Below are 15,206 nucleotides of genomic sequence, written 5' to 3'. Positions count from 1 at the left end.
TTCCTGGTAACCTCCTTGAAAAACTCCAATAGATTGGTCAAACATGACCCACCACGCACAAAACCATGTTGACTCTCTCTAATAAGTCCCTGTCTATCCAAATGCTTGTAGATTCTGTCTCTTAGTACTCCCTCCAATAACTTTCCCACTACCGACGTCAAATTTACCAGCCTATAATTTCCCGGATTACTTTTCGATCCTTTTTTAAACAACGGAACAACATGAGCCACTCTCCAATCCTCCGGCACCTCACCCGTAGACACCGACATTTTAAATATATCTGCCAGGGCCCCCACAATTTCAACACTAGTCTCCTTCAAGGTCTGAGGGAACACTCTGTCAGGTCCCGGGGATTTATCCACTTTAATTTTCCTCAAGACAGCAAGCACCTCCTCCTTTTCGATCTGTACAGTTTCCATGATCTCACTACTTGTTTCCCTTAATTCCATAGACTTCATGCCAGTTTCCTTAGTAAATACAGATGCAAAAAACCCATTTAAGATCTCCCCCATTTCTTTTGGTTCCGCACATAGCCGACCACTCTGATCTTCAAGAGGACCAAGTTTATCCCTTACAATCCTTTCACTCTTAATATACCTGTAAAAGCTCTTTGGATTATCCTTCACTTTGACTGCCAAGGCAACCTCATGTCTTCTTTTAGCCCTCCTGATTTCTTTCTTAAGTATTTTCTTGCACTTTTTATACTCCTCAAGCACCTTATTTACTCCCTGTTTCCTATACATGTCATATAACTCTCTCTTCTTCTTTATCAGAATTGCAATACCCCTTGAGAACCAAGGTTCCTTATTCCTATTCAATTTGCCTTTAAACCTGACAGGAACATACAAACTCTGCACTCTCAAAATTTCTCCTTTGAAGGCTTCCCACCTACCGATCACATCCTTGCCAGAGAACAACCTGTCCCAATCCACGCTCTTTAGATCCTTTCTCATTTCTTCAAATTTGGCCTATGATCTATAAAGTGTGGATTGGGACAGACTGTCTTCTGGCAAAGGTGTACTGGGTAAGTGGGAGGCCTTCAAAGGTGAAATTTTGAGAGTGCAAAGCTTGTATGTGGCAGTTAAGGTGTTAAGAGTGTGAGTGTCGGTGCCAGAGCCCTATGGAAGTCGGGAGAGAGGGAGCAGATTTGGGCAAGGCCCATCTTTTTAGGCTCTGTAGGCATGGAAAGTGTTTGCATTGGAGGCTTAAAAGCAGTGGCAAATAAAAGGAAGGTAGGCTCAGGCAAAGTGGCCATTGTTTGAGTGTGCCAGCGACAGAGTTTGAAGGCACAGTTACGAAGAGGTAAGCCTTTTTCTTTTTCAGTATAGAGTACTCAGGTTGAATACTCTTCCTGTCAGATGTGGCAATTCAGGATGCCTGACAGTTTCCCTGATGACTACATCTGCGGGAAGTGCACCCAACTTCACCGCCAGCCTGACTGGGTCAACAAGTTGGAGCTGGAGTTGGATGTACTCAGACACACTCGGGAGGCTGAATACATTATAAATCAAACTTTTGAAGAGGTGGTCACACCCAGAATACAGGCTTCAGATAGTAGATGGGGGTAAGGGGATTAAGAAGTCAGTACAGGGATCCCCTGTGGCCGTTCCCCCAGTAACAAGTACTGTATACCCCTTTGGATACTGCTGGGAGGATGACCCATCAGATCAGGGCAACAGCGGCCAGGATGGTGGCTCTGAAGCTCGACAGGGAAAGGTAAAGTCAGGCAATGCGGTAGTTATACAGGACTCAGTAGTTAGGGGGACAGAAAGGAGATACTGTGGCTGCAAAATAGAAACATAGAAAATAGGTGTAGGAGTAGGCCATTTGGCCCTTCGAGCCTGCACCGCCATTCAGTATGATCATGGCTGATCATCCAACTCAGAACCCTGCACCTGCCTTCCCTCCATACCCCCTGATCCCCGTAGCCACAAGGGCCATATCTAACTCCCTCTTAAACATAGCCAATGAACTGGCCTCAACTGTTTCCTGTGGCAGAGAATTCCACAGATTCCCCACTCTCTGTGTGAAGAAGTTTTTCCTAATCTCGGTCCTAAAAGGCTTCCCCTTTATCCTCAAGCTGTGACCCCTCGTTCTGGACTTCCCCAACATCGGGAACAATCTTCCTGCATCTAGCCTGTCCAATCCCTTTAGGATTTTATACGTTTCAATCAGATCCCCCCTCAATCTTCTAAATTCCAACGAGTACAAGCCCAGTTCATCCAGTCTTTCTTCATATGAAAGTCCTGCCATCCCAGGAATCAATCTGGTGAACCTTCTTTGGCAAGGATGTCTTTCCTCAGATTAGGGGACATCAGGATGGTGTGTTGCCTCCCGGGTGCTAGGGTCCAGGATGTATCAGAGCAGCTACAGGATATTCTCAAGTGGGAGAGGGAACAGCCAGAGGTCGTAGTGCATATTGGCACCAATGACATAGGCAGAAAAGGGGAAGAGGTCCTGCACAGTGAGTATATAGAGTTAGGAAAGAAGCTGAAGAGAAGAACCTCCAAGATTTGTAATCTCAGAATTACTCGCTAAGCAGGTGCAGGTAGGAATGGGGTGATAGCATGGATGAATGAGTGGCTGAGAAGATGGAGCAGGGGTCAGGGTTTCAAGTTCTTGGATCATTGGAACCTTTTTTGGGGAAGGGATGACCTGTACAAGAAGGACAAGTTGCAGCTGAACTGGAGGGGAACCAATGTCCTCGCTGGGAGGTTCATTGATGTTACTCAGGAGAGTTTTAACTAATTTTGCAGAGGACTGGGAACCTGAGCCCCAGGTCAATAAGGGAGGGATCAGACCAGTAGGTAGATGTCAGGGGAAGTATTGAAAGACAAAATCGAAATAACAGGTACGATGAGTCAGATGTTACCAGACTTCGAGGCGTGTGGTCCTGAGTTCGAATCCGGCCGGCTCCTTGCATGCTTTCCATCCATGCTGGGTTGAGTGTCGAGCCAACAACTTGGCTTCATAAAAAAGCAGACCAATGCTAGAGAAACGGCAAAGTGCAGAGAGGAACAACAAAACAGATAAGGATAGGTATGGTCTTTGCAGGAGGTTTTAAATTGGAGTAGAGCAAATTACAAGGGCGGTAGGCAGGAAGTAAGAAGTGTTAATTTGTAACACCTTTTCTCTGGCCACATCAGACATGTGAAAGGTGTTTAAAGATCAATTGCACAGAGTACAGTAAAGGTATGTTCCTGTTAGAAGGAGGGACGGGGATGGAAAGATTAGAAAACCTTGGGTGCCCAGAGAGATGATGAATTTAGTCAAGAAGAAAAAGGAAAGTATGTAAAGCTTCAGAAGTTAGGATCAAACGAAGCACATGAGGAGTGTAAAGAAGTCAGAAAAGAACTGAAGGGAAGGAGGAAAACCAGGAGGGGCCATGAGAAGTCCTTGGCAAGTAGAATTGAGGTGAACCCCAAGGCAGTCTATACATACACCAAGAGCAAGGGGATAACCAGGGAGAGGGTGGCACCACTCAAGGATTCAGTTGGATGCAGAGAATGTGAGTGAGGTATTTAATGATTACTTTGCTTCAGTATTTACCAAGGAAAAGGATGTGGAGGATCAGGAGGTCAGAGCTGAGTGTGTAAATATATTAGGATATTTAAACGTCAAGGTGGAGGAAGCGTTGGGCCTCCTAATGAGGATTACGGTGGATCAGTCCCCAGGGCCTGTTGGGATTTATCCCAGTTTAGTGAAGGAGGCAAGATATGAGATTGCTGGGCCCTTGATCAGAATCTCTGTGTCCTCTCCAGCCACAGGTGAGGTCCCGGAGGACTGTCCAGTGGCTAATGTTGTACCTCTGTTTAAGAAGGGAACAAGGGACTATCCTGGGAACTAAAGACGAGTGAGTCTCACGTCAGTTGTAGGGAAATTACTGGAGAAAATTCTTAGGGACAGGATATATGAGGATTTGGGAACTCATGGCCTAATTAGGGAGAGCCAGCATGTCTTTGTGTGGGGAAGGTTGTTCCTTATCAGTTTAATTGAGTTTTTTGACAAGGTGATGAGAAAGATTGAAGAGGGTAGGGCGGTGGATGTTGTCTACATGGATTTTAGGGAGGTGTGTGACAAAGTCCCTCATGGGAGGCTAATCCAGAAGATTAAGGTGCATGGGATCCACGGCGAATTGGCTCTTTAGATTCAGAACTGGCTTGCGTATACTTTATACTTTATTGTCACCACACAATTGATACCAGAGCGTACAATCATCACAGCGATATTTGATGCTGCGCTTCACTCTCCCTGGAGTACAAATTGATAGTAAATAGCACAAATTTAAATTATAAATCATAATTAGAAAATAGAAAGGGGAAAGTAAGGTAGTGCAAAAAAACTGAGAGGCAGGTCCGGATATTTGGAGGGTACGGCCCAGATCCGGGTCAGGATCCGTTCAGCAGTCTTATCACAGTTGGAAAGAAGCTGTTCCCAAGACAGAGGGTAGTGATTAAAGGGACTTATTTAAGCTGGAGATCTGTAATTAGTGGTGTTCCACAGGGATCTGTGCTGGGACCTCTGTGCTGTTTGTAACGTATATTTGGAGAAGAAAGTCTGAGGAATTTGGAGAAGGAAGTCTGAGGAATTTGGAGAAGGAAGACTGAGGAATTTGGAGAAGGAAGTCTGAGGAATTTGGAGAAGGAAGTCTGAGGAATTTGGAGAAGGAAGACTGAGGAATTTGGAGAAGGAAGTCTGAGGAATTTGGAGAAGGAAGTCTGAGAATCGGAGCGGGAGTGCAGCGGAAACCATTTTGAATTTTTCGGGTTTTTTCATCGGAGTTCAGAGAGGCGGGACTGCGCAGGCGTGTGACGTCGGGCAGTGAAGCGCGGCAGATTTAAAAGGAACACAGCCATATATGGCGGGCAGCGTCATTTTGCGGGCAACGGAGTGAGCCGGGAGCAGAGTGAAGGCTTAAGGGCTTCGGTTCAATGGGCTTAGGCGGAAACAGGCGAGGCGAGGAAGGTTTGGTTTTAAATTATCCCTGTTATTTGAGGAGAGGGGCAGTATGAGTGTGAGGGCAGTTTGCTGTTCTCGGTGTCGGATGTGGGAGGCCCTGGAGTCTCCAAGCCTCCCGGACGTCCACATCTGCACCAGGTGCGTCGAGATGCAGCTCCTAAGGGACCGCGTTAGGGAACTGGAGCTGCAGCTCGATGACCTTCGTCTGGTCAGGGAGAGTGAGGAGGTGATAGAGAGGAGTTACAGGCAGGTGGTCACGCCGGGGCCACGGGAGGCAGACAAGTGGGTCACAGTTAGGAGGGGGAAGGGGAAGAGTCAGGTAATAGAGAGTACCCCGGTGGCTGTGCCCCTTAACAACAGGTACTCCTGTTTGAGTACTGTTGGGGGGGACAGCTTACCCGGGAGAAGCGACAGTGGCCCTGCCTCCGGCACAGAGTCTGGCCCTGTAGCTTAGAAGGGTAGGGCAAGGAAGAGGAGGGCAGTTGTGATAGGGGACTCAATAGTAAGGGGGTCAGATAGGCGATTCTGTGGACACAGTCCAGAGACCCGGATGGTAGTTTGCCTCCCTGGTGCCAGGGTCCGGGATATTTCTGATCGTGTCCAAGATATCCTGAAGTGGGAGGGTGAGGAGACAGAGGTCGTGGTACATATAGGTACCAATGACATAGGTAGGAAAAGGGAAGAGGTCCTGAAAGGAGAATATAGGGAGCTAGGAAGGGAGTTGAGAAAAAGGACCGCAAAGGTAGTAATCTCGGGATTACTGCCTGTGCCACGCGACAGTGAGAGTAGGAATGCAATGAGGTGGAGGATAAATGCGTGGCTGAGGGATTGGAGCAGGGGGCAGGGATTCAAGTTTTTGGATCATTGGGACCTCTTTTGGCGCAGGTGTGACCTGTACAAAAAGGACAGGTTACACTTGAATCCTAGGGGGACCAATATCCTGGTGGGGAGATTTGCGAAGGCTACTGAGGAGACTTTAAACTGGAATGGTTGGAGGGAGGGAATCAAATTGAAGAGACTAGGAGAGAGGAGGTTAGTTCACAAATAGAGAAAGCAGGTAGACAGTGTGTGAGGGAGGATAGGTGGAGGACAGAGAACAGGAGCACTCAGACCGAAGATGTAGGGAAAAGGCAGAAAGAGATAACAAAGTTGTTTGCACCATCACGGATAAACAGAGAGTAAGAGGTGGAGAGTTTCTTAAATGCATCTATTTTAATGCTGGGAGCATAGTAAGAAAGGTGGATGAGCTTAGAGCATGGATTGATACCTGGAAATATGATGTTGTAGCTTGGACTTTACACCTCGGACTTCAACTACTGCACAGAGTCTTGTCATCTTCAGAAGTTTTCGGATGACTCTGCCATAGTTGGATGCATCAGCAAGGGAGATGAGGCTGAGTACAGGGCTACGGTAGGAAACTTTGTCACATGGTGTGAACAGAATTATCTGCAGCTTAATGTGAAACAGACTAAGGAGCTGGTGGTAGACCTGAGGAGAGCTAAGGTACCGGTGACCCCTGTTTCCATCTAGGGGGTCAGTGTGGACATGGTGGAGGATTACAAATACCTGGGGATACAAATTGACAATAAACTGGACTGGTCAAAGAACACTGAGGCTGTCTACAAGAAGGGTCAGAGCCGTCTCTATTTCCTGAGGAGACTGAGGTCCTTTAACATCTGCCGGACGATGCTGAGGATGTTCTACAAGTCTGTGGTGGCCAGTGCTATCATGTTTGCTGTTCTGTGCTGGGGCAGCAGGCTGAGGGTGGCAAACACCAATAGAATCAACAAACTCATTCGTAAGGCCAGTGATGTTGTGGGGATGGAACTGGACTCTCTGACGGTGGTGTCTGAAAAGAGGATGCTGTCTAAGTTGCATGCCATCTTGGTCAATGTCTCCCATCCACTACATAATGTACTGGGTGGGCACAGGAGTACATTCAGCCAGAGACTCATTCCACTGAGATGCAACACTGAGCGTCATAGGAAGTCATTCCTGCCTGTGGCCATCAAACTTTACAACTCCTCCCTTGGAGGGTCAGACACCCTGAGCTGATAGGCTGGTCCTGGACTTATTTCATAATTTACTGGCATAATTTACATATTACTATTTAACTATTTATGGTTCTATTACTATTTATTATTTATGGTGCAACTGTCACGAAAACTAATTTCCCCCGGAATCAATAAAGTATGACTATGACTATAACTATGACAATTACTGAAACATGGTTGCAGGAGGGGTGTGATTGGCAACTAAATATTCCTGGATTTCTTTGCTTCAGGTGTGATAGAATAGGAGGGACAAGAGGAGGAGGTGTTGCATTGCTTGTCAGAGAAAATATTACAGTGGTGCTTTGGCAGGATAGATTAGAGGACTCGTCTAGGGAGGCTATTTGGGTGGAATTGAGGAATGGGAAAGGTGTAGTAACACTTACAGGGGTGTATTATAGACCACCTAATGGGGAGCGAGAATTGGAGGAGCAAATTTGTAAAGGGATAGCAGATATTTGTAGTAAGCACAAGTTTGTGATTGTGGGAGATTTTAGTTTTCCACACATAGACTGGGAAACCCATTCTGTAAAAGGACGCAAACAACAGGAATTCTGCAGACACTGGAAATTCAAGCAACACATATCAAAGTTGCTGGTGAACGCAGCAGGCCAGGCAGCATCTCTAGGAAGAGGTACAGTCGACGTTTCAGGCCAAGACCCTTTGTCAGGACTAACTGAAGGAAGAGTTAGTAAGAGATTTGAGAGGGGGAGGGGGAGATCCAAAATGATAGGAGAAGACAGGAGGGGGAGGGATGGAGCCAAGAGCTGGACAGGTGATAGGCAAAGGGGATAGCCTCCTGTCCCATGATCCTCTCGTATCCCCTTTGCCAAGGGTCTTGGCCTGAAACGTCAACTGTACCTCTTCCTAGAGATGCTGCCTGGCCTGCTGCGTTCACCAGCAACTTTGATGTGTGTTGCTGAAAAAGGACTGGATGGTTTGGAGTTTGTAAAATGTGTGCAAGATAGTTTTTTGAAGCAATACATAGAGGTACCAACTAGAGGAGGGGCAGTGTTGTATCTCCTGTTAGGGAATGAGATGGGTCAGGTGACGGAGGTATGTGTTGGGGAGCACTTTGGGTCCAGTGATCACAATGCCATTAGTTTCAGTATAATTATGGAGAAGGATAGGTCTGGACCTAGGGTTGAGATTTTTGATTGGAGAAAGGCAAACTTTAAGGAGATGCCAAAGGATTTAGAAGGAGTAGATTGGGACAAATTGTTTTACGGGAAGAATGTAATAGAGAAATGGAGGTCATTTAAAGGTGAAATTTTGAGGGTACAGAATCTTTATGTTCCTGTTAGGTTGAAAGGAAAGGTTAAAAGTTTGAGAGAGTCATGGTTTTCAAGGGATATTGGAAACTTGGTTCAGAAAAAGAGAGAGATCTACAATAAATATAGGAAGCTTGGAGTAAATGAGGCGCTCGAGGAATACTGTATAAATAATGTAAAAAGAATCTTAAGCGAGAAATTAGAAAAGCTAAAAGAAGATATGAGGTTGCTTTGGCAAGTAAGGTGAAAATAAATCCGAAGGGTTTCTACAGTTATGTTAATGGCAAAAGGATAGTGAGGGATAAAATTGGTCCCTTAGAGAATCAGACTGAACGGCTATGGGCGGAGCCAAAAGAGATGGGGGAGATTTTGAACAATTCCTTTTCTTCAGTATTCACTAAGGAGAAGGATATTGAATTGTGTAACATAAGGGAAACAAGTAGGGTAGTTATGGAAACTATGACGATTAAAGAAGAGGAAGTACTGGTGCTTTTAAGGATATAAAAGTGGATAAGTCTCTGGGTCCTGACAGGATATTCCCTAGGACCTTGAGGGAAGTTAGTGTGGAAATAGCAGGGGCTCTGACAGAAATATTTCAAATATCATTAGAAATGGGGATGGTGCCGGAGGATTGGCGTATTGCTCATGTTGTTCCATTGTTTAAAAAGGGTTAAACATAGAAACATAGAAAATAGGTGCAGGAGTAGGCCATTCGGCCCTTCGAGCCTGCACCGCCATTTATTATGATCATGGCTGATCATCCAACTCAGAACCCTGCCCCAGCCTTCCCTCCATACCCCCTGACCCCCGTAGCCACAAGGGCCATATCTAACTCCCTCTTAAACATAACCAATGAACTGGCCTCAACAGTTTGCTGTGGCAGAGAATTCCACAGATTCACCACTCTCTGTGTGAAGAAGTTTTTCCTAATCTCGGTCCTAAAAGGCTTCCCCTCTATCCTCAAACTGTGACCCCTCGTTCTGGAACTTCCCCAACATCGGGAACAATCTTCCTGCATCTAGCCTGTCCAATCCCTTTAGGATCTTATACGTTTCAATCAGATCCCCCCTCAATCTTCTAAATTCCAACGAGTACAAGCCCAGTTCATCCAGTCTTTCTTCATATGAAAGTCCTGCCATCCCAGGAATCAATCTGGTGAACCTTCTTTGTACTCCCTCTATGGCAAAGATGTCTTTCCTCAGATTAGGGGACCAAAACTGCACACAATACTCCAGGTGTGGTCTCACCAAGGCCTTGTACAACTGCAGTAGTACCTCCCTGCTCCTGTACTCGAATCCTCTCGCTATAAATGCCAGCATACCATTCGCCTTTTTCACCGCCTGCTGTACCTGCATGCCCACTTTCAATGACTGGTGTATAATGACACCCAGGTCTCGTTGCACCTCCCCTTTTCCTAATCGGCCACCATTCAGATAGTAATCTGTTTTCCTATTTTTGCCACCAAAGTGGATAACTTCACATTTATCCACATTAAATTGCATCTGCCATGAGTTTGCCCACTCACCCAACCTATCCAAGTCACCCTGCATCCTCTTAGCATCCTCCTCACTGCTAACACTGCCGCCCAGCTTCGTGTCATCCGCAAACTTGGAGATGCTGCATTTAATTCCCTCATCCAAGTCATTAATATATATTGTAAACAACTGGGGTCCCAGCATTGAGCCTTGCGGTACCCCACTAGTCACCGCCTGCCATTCTGAAAAGGTCCCGTTTATTCCCACTCTTTGCTTCCTGTCTGCTAACCAATTCTCCACCCACACCAATACCTTACCCCCAATACCGTGTGCTTTAAGTTTGCACACTAATCTCCTGTGTGGGACCTTGTCAAAAGCCTTTTGAAAATCCAAATATACCACATCCACTGGTTCTCCCCTATCCACTCTACTAGTTACATCCTCAAAAAATTCTATGAGATTCGTCAGACATGATTTTCCTTTCACAAATCCATGCTGACTTTGTCCGATCATTTCTCCGCTTTCCAAATGTGCTGTTATCACATCCTTGATAACTGACTCCAGCAGTTTCCCCACCACCGACGTTAGGCTAACCGGTCTATAATTCCCCGGTTTCTCTCTCCCTCCTTTTTTAAAAATTGGGGTTACATTAGCCACCCTCCAATCCTCAGGAACTCGTCCAGAATCTAACGAGTTTTGAAAAATTATCACTAATGCATCCACTATTTCTTGGGCTACTTGGAAGCCTTTTAGGACCAAGATTAGGAAAAACTTCTTCACACAGAGAGTGGTGAATCTGTGGAATTCTCTGCCACAGCAAACTGTTGAGGCCAGTTCATTGGCTATGTTTAAGAGGGAGTTAGATATGGCCCTTGTGGCTACAGGGGTCAGGGGGTATGGAGGGAAGGCTGGGGCGGGGTTCTGAGTTGGATGATCAGCCATGATCATAATAAATGGCGGTGCAGGCTCGAAGGGCCAAATGGCCTACTCCTGCACCTATTTTCTATGTTTCTATGAGAGACTGGCTATCATGAGAAACTTGGGTTGTTTTCTCTGGGGCAACGGAGGCTGAGGGGAGACCTGAAGGAGGTTTACAAGATGATGAGAGGCACAGACAGAGTGAACAGAGTGTATCTGTTTCCCAGGGTTGAAATGTCTCACACCAGATGGCATGCATTGAAGGTGAGAGGGGGTAGGTTTAAGGGGCATATGAGGGGAAAGTTTTTTTTACTCAGAGAGTTGTGGATGCCTGGAATGTGCTGCCTGGTATCCTGGTAGAGGCAAAGACATTCCAGGTTTTGAAGAGACGTTTGGATAGGCACAAGGATGTAAGGAGATGGAAGGATGTGGACATGGTGTAGGTAGGAGGGATTAGTGTTTGAGAGTTTTGGATTTACTTTTTAGGTGGTTTGAAACATTGTGGGCCAAATGGCCCGTTACCGTGCTGTACTCTTCTCTGCTCTATGCGCCTGTCAGAATAAAAGGTAAAGATAACAATGTAGGGAACCTTGGTTTTCAAGAGATATTGAGGCTCTGGTCAAGAAAAAAAAAGGTGCATAGCAGGTAAGAACTAATGAAGTGCTTATGGAGAACAAGAAATACAAGAGAACACTCAAGGTAGGAATCAAGAGGGCTAAAATAAGGCATGAGGTTGCCCTAGCGGACAAGGTGAAGGAGAATCCTCAGGGATTCTACAGAAGTTAAGAGCAAAAAGATTGCAAGGGACAAAATTGGTCCTCTGGAATATCAGAATGACAGTCCATGTGTGGAGACAAAAGAGATGGGAGAGATCAATTTCAGGAACCCTGTACAGATTACAGAGGAGGAGGTGTTTGCTGTCAGGGTGGTCAGATCCCCAGGGCCTGACAAGCTGTTCCTTCAGACCCTGCAGGAAGTGTGTGCAGAAATTGCAGGGGCCGTAGCAGAGATGTTTAAATCATCCTTAGCAACAGGAGAGGTACCAGAGGATTGGAGGATAAATAGTGTTGTTCTGCTGTTAAGAAAGGCTATGAACATAAACCAGGAAATTATAGGCTGGTGAGTCTGACATCAGTAGTGGTAAAGTTATTAGAAGGTATTCCAAGGGACCAGATATGTACGTACTTGGATAGACATGGACTGATTAAGGATAGTCAGCATAGCTTTGTGCGTGTTATGTCATAACTAACCAATCTTATGCAGTTTTTTGAGGAAGTTACCAGGAAAGTGGATGAAGGCAAGGCAGTGGATGTTGCCTACATGGATGTTAGCAAGGCATTTGATGGTGGTCAGGAAGGTTCAGTCGCTTGGCATTCAGGATGAGGTAGTAAATTGGATTAGACATTGGCTTTGTGGGATCTTGATGATCATGTGGTTAACTGGATCAGCAAATTTGTGGATAACGCCAAGATTGGGAGTGTAGTGAGCAGCGAAGAAGGCCATCATGGGCTTGCACAGGGATCTGGACCAGCTGGAAAAATGGGCTGAAAATGACAGATGGAATTCACAAGGATGTTGCCAGGTCTGGAGGACCTGAGTTTTAAGGAAAAAGTGAACAGATTAGGACTTTATTCCTTAGACCATAGAAGATGTGAGATTTGATAGAGGTATACAAAATTATGAGGTGTATAGATAGGGTAAATGCAAACAGGCTTTTTCCACTGAAGTTGGGTGGGACTACAACCAGAGGTCGTGGGTTAAGGGTGAAACATAAGAAGTTTAAGAGGAACACAAGGGGAAATTTCCTCACTCCGAGGGTGGTGAGAGTGTGGAATGAGCTGCCAGCACAAGTGGTGCATGTGAGCTTGATTTCAACATTTAAGGTGAATTTGGATAGGTACATGGATAGTAAAGGTATGAGGGGCAGGTCCATGGGAGCCGGCAGGTAAAATGGTTCGTCGCGGACTAGATGGGCTGATGAGCCTATTTCTGTTCTGTATTGTTCTATGGATCTGTAACAAAAAAAAACACCCGGCTCACTCTCTCAAACTAAACTGAACTAAGACAAAGAGAGCATACGTAACTATACGCATTTGCTTCTACCGTGCTCCAACCCACGTGACAAATTACCCATAATGAACGTGCAACACAAAATACAATACAGCAAGAAAATAGATTCATGGCTCCTACAGAAGGAAAGAAGGCTTAGATTGATCTTAGAGCAGGTTAAAAGGTCAGTACAGCAACATGAGCCGAGTTCTGTACTACCCTGTAATGCTCCGTGTCCTATCAACCTCAGTATCCCACATGCCCATCATTGCAGAATAACACTCTTGAGTCAGCACCAATATTTAATTAATAATAAAATAAATGCCAAACTAGTTTTACTGGAGGGGACGTCAGTTTATTTTCATTGCTATAAAAGAGGATGGTGCATTATTTAAAGCATTGCCATTTGCATGTACATTTGCAGTTGTAAACTCCAGGAGTTCATGCAGACTTTAACAATATCACATTGTCCTTGTAACAACCGATTGGCAAAAAAAAGGCAGAAGAAACTTGTTTTAATTAAACACTATTTATATATCTATGTTACACAGCTTCTGTCAGAGTCGACACTTACTTGAACATATTTACAAAATAAGCAGTTAATTTTACAGCAAGTTTGCGTATTTTTAATAAACAGCACATACTAAATTGGAAGAAGGTTATGTTGGCAGCACCATTCAACGCCCCATTGGAATGCCTCTTTTGTATGAAAATGGAAGCACTTGAAATGCTTGCTCGCCAAACAATCTCTCTCAATACTGCAGGTAAACAGCGACACAAAACAAACAATAAAAAAAGGTGTTGAAGTGTGCTATAAAGCGTCTCGGTTTAGACATTGTGTCTTACTAATTTTCTTTAAGTGGTACAATTGTTGCTTTGACAGTGTAGCACATTTTTCCTTTTATCCACAGCATGGGCTGTTAATACTGAAATCCCCACCACAGTGCTTTATTTTAAACTAAACTCTCACACGCTCATCTCACCCGCACCCCACCTTCCCAGATTTAAACAAGATGCTCAGAGGTCGGCAAATTTGGCACCAGGAGGAAGCCAAACGGCATCCTGTCACTGGCGCAGTATGTATAAGATGCAGAAGACCACTCCCTCGACCTTTCCCGTATAGGTCGGAGAAATAAAATGGATTGTATATAATAAGAGTTACACTAAAAACATTCATAATTAAATTAAAACAATCATTAAATGTTATACTGTATTAACATAAATCCCAGTGCTGCCTGGAATCTAGACATGAAAAAAATGACTTGCAAAAATGAGGCATTTTTCATGAATAGGTAATTAAAGCAAAAATGGCTAAATACAATTGCAGTCTAAAACTCATCTATAATTGTTAAACTTCCTGGCTTGTTTTAAGGTGCATCTGCACATTGTGTAATAATGATGAATTTCAGAAACATGACGAAGAAAATGTTTTCACAAACTACTAAACATTTTTGCAAGTATTTAAAAATAATATAAATGAGTAAGAAATATGCATATTTTGTTAAGAAAATTTTTGGCAAACCTTCTTGGTAGTTTTGGGGAAAAACCACCTTGGTCTTAAACACCTTAGAACAATGGTTCAGCAGGATGTTGCTGCATTTTACACCACTGGTTAGCAATGCAATCCTTTGTTTAAAGTCATGCTTTCAGAGCAATGAACTTCAGTTCAGTTTGACTTTACAGATATAAAATTGAGAAGGAGGTGCTGCTGCTAATCCAAACTTCAAGGGATTTCCATACAATAACCCACAAAGTGTTGTCAATTTGCTCCCCTGTATACATCACACTTGAGAATTAGTTGTAGCTCACAATACTGGAATTTCAGATTGGGATTAACCCCAAATTGTTTTAAAGATGTAATTAAATCACTGGTACAATGGGGCAAAGTAACAAGGAAGGAATCTAAATATTTGAACTTTTTTGTTGCTCAGTAAGTGATAAAACAGCAGTTTTAACAGGGTTCTAAGATGCAAAATCCTGAGAAGTCACTTATAAAATATTGGACATTATTCCAAAACGCACCATTTATTCTTCAGTTTTTTTCTTATCTCATGATCTTCAAAAACTTGAACTTGACGTGACTTTTCCTAGACCTTACCCCAATGACTGAGTAAATATTTTTAAAATGCGGTATTGTGGCAATACAGGTGTGACCACCTCCAGCTCCGGTTAAGTAAGTTTTTAAATGCATTTTTAAGGATATGCATGTTACCGAGTTTTTAATTCGACCTGAGCTAGCTGCGGAGCAGAAGTATCGAAAATTAAAAATTCAAGTAACAGTGGAAATGAAAAAAATGTGCACAGAAGCACTAATGTAAACAACACAATAAAAATATATTATATATATTTGTATGTACATACACACACGCACGCACACTGAGGTTAAATGCACACCTTTCAATACAAAACCATAGAAAGTCACATGGCCACAACTGCATCAGCAAAATAAAACCAAGCTGTTTTTGGTATTCTCTCTCCAGCTA

The sequence above is a fragment of the Mobula hypostoma genome, chromosome X1 (genome assembly GCF_963921235.1).
Source record: "Mobula hypostoma chromosome X1, sMobHyp1.1, whole genome shotgun sequence".
In the NCBI taxonomy this organism is placed as follows: domain Eukaryota; kingdom Metazoa; phylum Chordata; class Chondrichthyes; order Myliobatiformes; family Myliobatidae; genus Mobula; species Mobula hypostoma.
The sequence above is the reverse complement of the archived record's forward strand: the minus strand, read 5'-3'. Positions refer to the sequence as shown.